The sequence below is a fragment of the Neoarius graeffei genome, chromosome 23, assembly GCF_027579695.1.
Source record: "Neoarius graeffei isolate fNeoGra1 chromosome 23, fNeoGra1.pri, whole genome shotgun sequence".
In the NCBI taxonomy this organism is placed as follows: Eukaryota; Metazoa; Chordata; class Actinopteri; order Siluriformes; family Ariidae; genus Neoarius; species Neoarius graeffei.
This window is the reverse complement of record NC_083591.1, coordinates 37,984,799-37,992,245: the sequence shown is the minus strand read 5'-3', so window position 1 is coordinate 37,992,245 and position 7,447 is coordinate 37,984,799. Positions and strand designations below refer to the sequence as shown.

Below are 7,447 nucleotides of genomic sequence, written 5' to 3'. Positions count from 1 at the left end.
AGTAAAAATGACGCTTTTGCTAGTTATTTGTTTAGTTAATTGCTTTACATAATATAGCAGGTCTTCATTAGCCTGGCAAGCCAGACTAAATGTGAATATTTAGTCTGGCCTCGATCCGTAGACATTTCCGAAGCGGGTAGGAGGAACAAACCGCTGTCTTTCAAACTGTCTCTGTGCGTATAGGCCAACGCTCTGACCAATCAGCGCAACAGTGACTGTGACGTAGTCAGAGCGACAGAAAGCAGTGGGGGAGACCTTGAAATAAATCATTTTTCAAAATGCGTATTAATTAATAAACATGTTCTAGATATTAAGAAGTTTGGAGATAATGACCACAAGTTTGGAGTCTGTACCACATACATAACATACACTCATTTTTTTTTCCCAAGTGTTTTTCAAGGGTTTGCTTAAACTGTTTTTGAGAGTTTTTATTTAGTGGTGTTTGGTGAAATAATTTCCCTTAAATTTAAAATAACGGGAAAATAAGAAACAATCAAAAAGTAATGTTTCAAAGCTGTTTATTAATTCTTCGTACTGCACAAACTAGCCCATCCTTTTGGCTACGAGCGGAGCCAGCTGGTAGATCAGACTTTTGCCATAGCCAGTCGGCAAAACAGCGAAAACGTCCTTCTTGAAAAGGAATGAGCGGAGAGCCTCTTCCTGCTCATGTTTCAATGAAAACTCCAAGTCTAATTCTTCTAAAACTGATTCCAAAGCGGAGTCAAACGCGCGCTGTTCACTAGCCGTAGCTATCTTTCCTGCTGCGCTTTCTCCAGCGTCGCGCAGCTTTGTCGTCACTCCTGCAAAAGCCCGCCCAAAGAATCCAAACAAAAACCTTGCGTTGTGATTGGCGGGCACGATTTGATGCCCGGAGTGTTTTTGTTTACATGGTGCGAGGCTAGACCCACTCGCTAGGCAAAAATATTTTTGGCCGCTAGGCGGGTGGGTCTAGTTTACTAGGCTAGGTCTTCAGTATTTTGGTTTATTTCCAACAGTTTTTGGTTGTGGACACCTGGGGCAGTAGTGGGCACAGGTAAAAGGGAAATACATAATTAAGTTCTGTTTGTTTGCTTATGTGGAATAAAAATAAATAATCTAATTTTTCATTGTATCTAAGAATACCTGAATGTAACAGTGTAAGGTGTAGTGTCAAACAGCTTACCTGATTGCTTAGAGTGTGGTGTGTGCTTTGCTTGTGCTTGCCTGTGCCTCTGCTGCTCTTGGCTAAACAAATACATAGGAAGACATGTAACTGATATAACTTGGCACATACAGTACATACAGGAGTATGTTACTACACTACACTATTTCATTTAATTCACCAAAACCTTACCTAATTTTCCATTTATATTTGGTGTTTTTCTTTGCTGCTGCTATGAGTCCTGGCTGATTTTCAATGAATGTCTTGAACTCAGTACAGGACAACTGAAAGTTTAGCCTGACTTGAAGCTCAGCCTTCACCATTGCAACAGAGAGTCTGTTTCTTTTATCAGTCCAAGCCGGTTCCAGGCTAGCACCAACTCTCTGCTGGGCCAGAGGAAAGAACCGCTTACGTCAGCGGGGGGGCGGAGTTGTTAAGACCAACAACAATAACAAGACCATGAAAGATCGCCATTTTTAAGCGCCGAGAAGCAGCAGCTGTACAAACGCGAAGTCATCCATTATTATTATTATTATTATTATTATTGTTGTTGTTGTTACTGCTGCTTCTTCCGTGTTTTTGCTTTGATATTCGCGCCAAGGTTTATGTAAACGTAGCGCCGTAACTGACGTATACAGCGACGTAAGTGACGTATACAGCGACGTAATGACGTATTCAGCGACGTGATGACGTGGCTCCGCTTAGTGGCGCTTAGCACGGGCGAGCTATGGAAAAACAAACTGGTTCTCAGCTGGCTCGCAAGTTGAAATACACATTTTGCCCATCATGTACAAAAAACCGGGACATTCAGTGTCCCGGATTTTTATTTTTTTTTTCCGGGACAGACCATGAAAATCCGGGACAATCAGGAAAAACCGGGACAGGTGGCAACACTAGTGGCCATATCATAATACTTACCGGCATTTCAGCAGGTACCTCTGACGGAAATACTGCTTCTCGTCCATACATCAAAAAAAATGGAGAGTACTTTGTGGTAGTGTGAATTTTGGACCGCAGAGAAAACAAAGTTGCCTCAAGATAAATCTCCCAGTCATTTTGTTGGTCATTAACCAGTTTCTTGAGGGCTCTAAAATAAAATAATTATCATGAAAAACAGGGGCGGCACGGTGGTGTAGTGGTTAGCGCTGTCGCCTCACAGCAAGAAGGTCCTGGGTTCGAGCCCCGGGGCCGGCGAGGGCCCTTCTGTGTGGAGTTTGCATGTTCTCCCCGTGTCCGCGTGGGTTTCCTCCGGGTGCTCCGGTTTCCCCCACAGTCCAAAGACATGCAGGTTAGGTTAACTGGTGACTCTAAATTGACCGTAGGTGTGAATGTGAGTGTGAATGGTTGTCTGTGTCTATGTGTCAGCCCTGTGATGACCTGGCGACTTGTCCAGGGTGTACCCCGCCTCTCGCCCGTAGTCAGCTGGGATAGGCTCCAGCTTGCCTGCGACCCTGTAGAAGGATAAAGTGGCTAGAGATAATGAGATGAGATGAAAAACAGCAATAATACAATATTATTGCAATAATAAATATGATGACTTGCACATACTATAAAAGTACCGTTTGATGTTGTCATTTGTCTTTTCATCCAGACCATTTGTTTGTGGATGATAGGCTGCAGCCACGCTTCTCTCTATGCAGAGCAACTCACAAAGTCTGTTGTTAAGCTTTAAAAAATAAAAAGAAAAAATAAAAGTGAAGACTAAACTAATTACCTGACATTATTGATTGATTCACATTAACAAGGCAATTGTCAATTGTTGATAGACAACTGTGCAGATGTTTTGAATGCTTGTTATTTAAATGTACATACGTCATTCACAAACTCTCTTCCCTGGTCAGAGAGAATGCGCTTTGGGCAGCCATGCCTGTATATAATACTGCAAATACATTTTGCAACTTCTGCAGCTGATTTGGACTTGAGTGGAAAAGCTTCCACCTACTTGGAAAAAAAATCAGTAGCTGTCAAAATGTATTGAAAGCCATTGACAGTTTCGGGAAGTGGTCCAGTAAGGTCGATCCCAATCAAATCCCACACGCCAGAGACCTAAAAAAAAGTAATATAAAGATAACCATAACACTAAACTGTTCACCTCCCATAAGGACATAGGGAGAATGTGATTTCACACTATTGTTACCTACTGTATAGTTTTGCACGGGTATTAATATGTATTTACCTTTATCGGCTGCAACTCCCCCACTGCAGTCAATGGTTTTCCAACCTTTTGGCATCTATCACATTCTAAGATCTTGAAAATATATAAACTACATTATTAACATTATTTGTGTGTGACAGTCAGTTTATATTAAACAAACAAACAAACAAAAAAAAACATTAAAAAAACATACCCAATTTTTTATGTCTACAGACATCCCGGTCCAGTAGAACCTGGAAGAGATTGCTGCCCATGTTTTATGGATGCCAGTATGACCTCCCATGGGGGAGGAATGGAACTCCATGAAAAGTCTCCTGGCTTCCTCCCTCTTTTTCACCACCTTCTTATTACCAAACCAGAGATCTTTTTCTGTTAATGATACATTACTTTAATAATGCGTTATCGCCACATACAGTATTCTAAATAGCATGCATCATAGACTTGTGATACTAACCCCTTACTCTGAATTTGGAGGCATATCTCCTCAGGTTTTGCCTCTGACTTTTTCCATACCCCGAGGGGTATGTGCCTTCTGTCAGGAGGGCATGCACCTGATTCCATTTACTTTCCATGTCTGTACAGTAATTTTAAAATGACTGTAGGTCAATATCATAGAGACTTGCAAATGAGCCTATGTAATACCAGAGACATGCAAGCCCTGCGCTAATGTAAAGGTAGGCTACTGAGTAAGTTTCGAAACAGCTGGTAAACAGAGCTATTACACATCGAACTGCATGCTCTCAGAAACAATCATATCATGTATCATAAAAACGTACATCATCTTGTAAACTAGCTTAGGCTACACAGTGAGATAATGTATTGTAAAGATGTATTTCGTCTCGCAAACTGCAAAGTCTGGGCTAATTTCGTAGGCTCATGAGCAAGTTTTATGACTACATGAAAATGACAATGCTTCGCAGTATTAGCTATTCAAACTGCATTCAAACATATCATGCACGTGGCAAGTTGAACTATTTGACTGTCAAACATATGCACTGAATACTGGTCATAGAAGGTATTAAAAATACAAGAAACTAACCTTGTGTAATACAGTAGCAGAAAATTATGGCCCCGTGAATTCGCCGTTGTACGCATGCGCAGTTAACTCGGGTAGGACGTTTTCATGGGTAGGATGAAATTTCAGAGCGGTCTCTCCTCATTACCCACCGTTGTACAGGTGAAGCCAAAGACAAGATATGTGTCGTCATATTTTCTTGTCTTTGCCTTGGAATGAACTTGCTTTGGAAGCACATTTGGCGATGCTTCATCCTCTGATTTGCGTTTATGTGGGGGCCCCCCGCCCCCCGCCAAAAACTTCTCCATGTTATACTAGCAGTGTAATTTATTGATTGATTGATTCATTCATTCCATCCACGCCCCGCGCCCCCCTTGCAATGGCTCTGCCCCCCCCCCCCCCCCCCCCCCGGGGGGGGGGGCGTGCCCCCCACTTTGGGAACCACTGGTTCTCTTTCTTGTTCCTTTTCTAGTTCTTGACTATCATATCTTAATTGTTCTATGGGTTCATTCCCATTCTCTCACTCTGCTTTCTCCTCTTCATAATCTACTGTGACCAATTCATCATCTTCCTCATTCCCTTGTAGTGTATCCATTATCTCACTGGTTGGGTCAAGGGTCTTATCTAGTTTTGCATGATATGACTTTACCTCTTCTTTAAATTGCTCTTTTTTCTTCTTCTTCATTTTTTCTTTTGTAGTTTTATGAGCCAGTATTATTTCTTTGGCGCAATCTACTGCCTTTTCTGCTCTATAACAATTTGGTGCCTCTTCTGCACCGCGATTATGTAGCCCACATCGTCCTTCCTTGTTGAATCCAGGTGTATGACACTGTTCTCTTTCCTGGGCCTTCTGTTCCCTTTCTTCTTCTTCAGCACTTGCCATTTCTGTGTCACTTTCTATCTTCATGTCCCCCTTTATCTTCTCTGTTCCTGTTATCATAGGGAACTGACTTTCTTTTATGGTTTGGTATAATTGATCTGATACCACAAGGTTTTGACTCTGTATATGGAGATGGATTATTACAAATGTCACTCATTTTCTTTTGATTTTTCTCCTTATCTTTTTGCAGTTTCTGTTTTGCTGTTTTTACTGATTTCAAAAAGTCTTCTTTCTTAAACAAACTCAGTATCTTCATTTCTTCTTCTCTTTTCTTACTTTAAACTTTTAATTTATAGTTGTTGTTGTTTTTAATCAGTGTGCACATCTCACACAGACTTATTTCAAGCATACCATCTTTTGGCCACTGTTTGTGAGGTTTTTTTTTTTTTTTGTTCTTTTAAACCATTTCCCAGTTATTTTCTTGATTTTTTTTTTTTTTTTTTAAATTTGGCTACAGGAATTTTAATGCACACAGTATTCAATGGGGTAGTTGCCATTTCCACTCCCTGTATTCTTAAACCTTCTCTGGCCAAGCAATCAGATGGGGCTAAGTCTAAGTCTGGCAAGATGCTTGCTCACTCTTTTCTCAATGTTAGACCAATGGTTGAGTCTCTCTCAGGTGTTACTTCTTATTTGAGTGCCACTTTACTCTCCTTAAAATCACAGAAATTTCTACTGCTGGGTTGTTTAGTTTTCTCCCAGAGACACCTTCAAACTGTGGAATCCCTGTGCTTCACCTTGAGCTAAATAAGGGACTTTTTATGATCTGTATCCCAAAATTTGTCATATCCTCAAGTGCTTTTCCCAAATGTCTCACTGTCCAAAGCATTCCTAAAAGCATTTGCCAGTGAATGTAAGGTCACTCTTCCCTTACCTCTTCTCAGCTGAACTTCTCAACAATTAATTTTTCTTTTCTGCTGTTAAGGGATGCTTTCTACCTAATATATCTTCATGTTCATTCTTTATACAAAATTGTGTTCTTGTACCATAAGTATCTTGCAAAATTCTTTCCCTCACTCTGTCCCTTTCTTTACCCTTTATTCTTTATTTTCCATGCACACTGTGTTTTTCACACAGAGTCCTTTCATACCGTTTCCTACACAGCCAAGGTCTTTGTTTATAGACTCCTGTTTATTTCGGAACTCCAAAAATCATACACTGTTTCTTACACAGCCAGGGCCTCTTCTTCTTCTTCTTCTTCTTCTTCTGCTTATTATCTCTCATCTCATTATCTCTAGCCGCTTTATCCTTCTACAGGGTCACAGGCAAGCTGGAGCCTATCCCAGCTGACTACGGGCGAAAGGCGGGGTACACCCTGGACAAGTCGCCAGGTCATCACAGGGCTGACACATAGACACAGACAACCATTCACACTCACATTCACACCTATGGTCAATTTAGAGCCACCAGTTAACCTAACCTGCATGTCTTTGGACTGTGGGGGAAACCGGAGCACATGTTTTCTGAAACATGTTGCTAATATCAAATTCAAAATGAGCATATATTTAAAAAAAAATATTCTCAGTTTCAATATTTGATATGTTGTCTCAGTACTATTTTCAATGGGGTTTCCATGATTTGCAAATCTTCACATTCTGTTTTTATGTTTTACACAGTGTCCCAACTTTTTTGGAATTGGGGTTGTATTAATTTATTTTTTCCTCAGACATCTGTTGTTTCAGAACTTATATGTACCCTCCCTCAAGCCAGGGATAATGCATCCTTTCTACCAGGCCACACTTAAGTGATGGTCCAGGAGAGATGCACAATACCCCCACCAAGTGAGATAAGGGTCATTCACACTGGTAGATAGAAAAGGAAAAGGAAGAGAAATATACCATACACAGATGGAGGTTTTTCAAACACTCACTTTCACTCAGACAACACTTAACGCTGCTCCCCAGTGCCACCAATAAGTCGTGCCCTTTTCTTCTTGAAAGTGTTACCATACAGGATTTTCACTTGTCCATGCAGCCCCCTATCAATCTTTAAACACAATAGGGTGGTATTCACAGGAGTTTATTTTAATAAAACTGTATCAACCCTTCTCAGAGATTTCATGCTCTATTGTTTAAAAAAAAAGTTTCCATACTCTGGGTTGTTCACCAATTTTGAAGAATCTAGATCTTTTACTACTGAGCCTAGTGCCTAAGAGGTTCGCCTGTACAAACTGTTATTACAAAAAGCAAAAAAATTGCTAACCTTTGAGGTGGCCACCTGTCTGCACTGTCAGAAATAAGGGTACAGTAGGGGTCT

The 7,447-nt window shown here is 40.8% G+C and overlaps 1 long non-coding RNA gene across 1 annotated transcript; it reads right to left on the bottom strand.

The window, feature by feature from the left end:
• Positions 1-787: 787 nt before the first annotated feature.
• Positions 788-1,622, bottom strand: LOC132871217 (uncharacterized). Its single transcript, XR_009651277.1, has 3 exons — positions 1,334-1,622; positions 1,163-1,224; positions 788-1,012 (listed from the first exon to the last, which is right to left on the bottom strand). It is a non-coding gene; the product is annotated as an uncharacterized LOC132871217 (long non-coding RNA).
• Between the last annotated feature and the right edge of the window lie 5,825 nt (positions 1,623-7,447).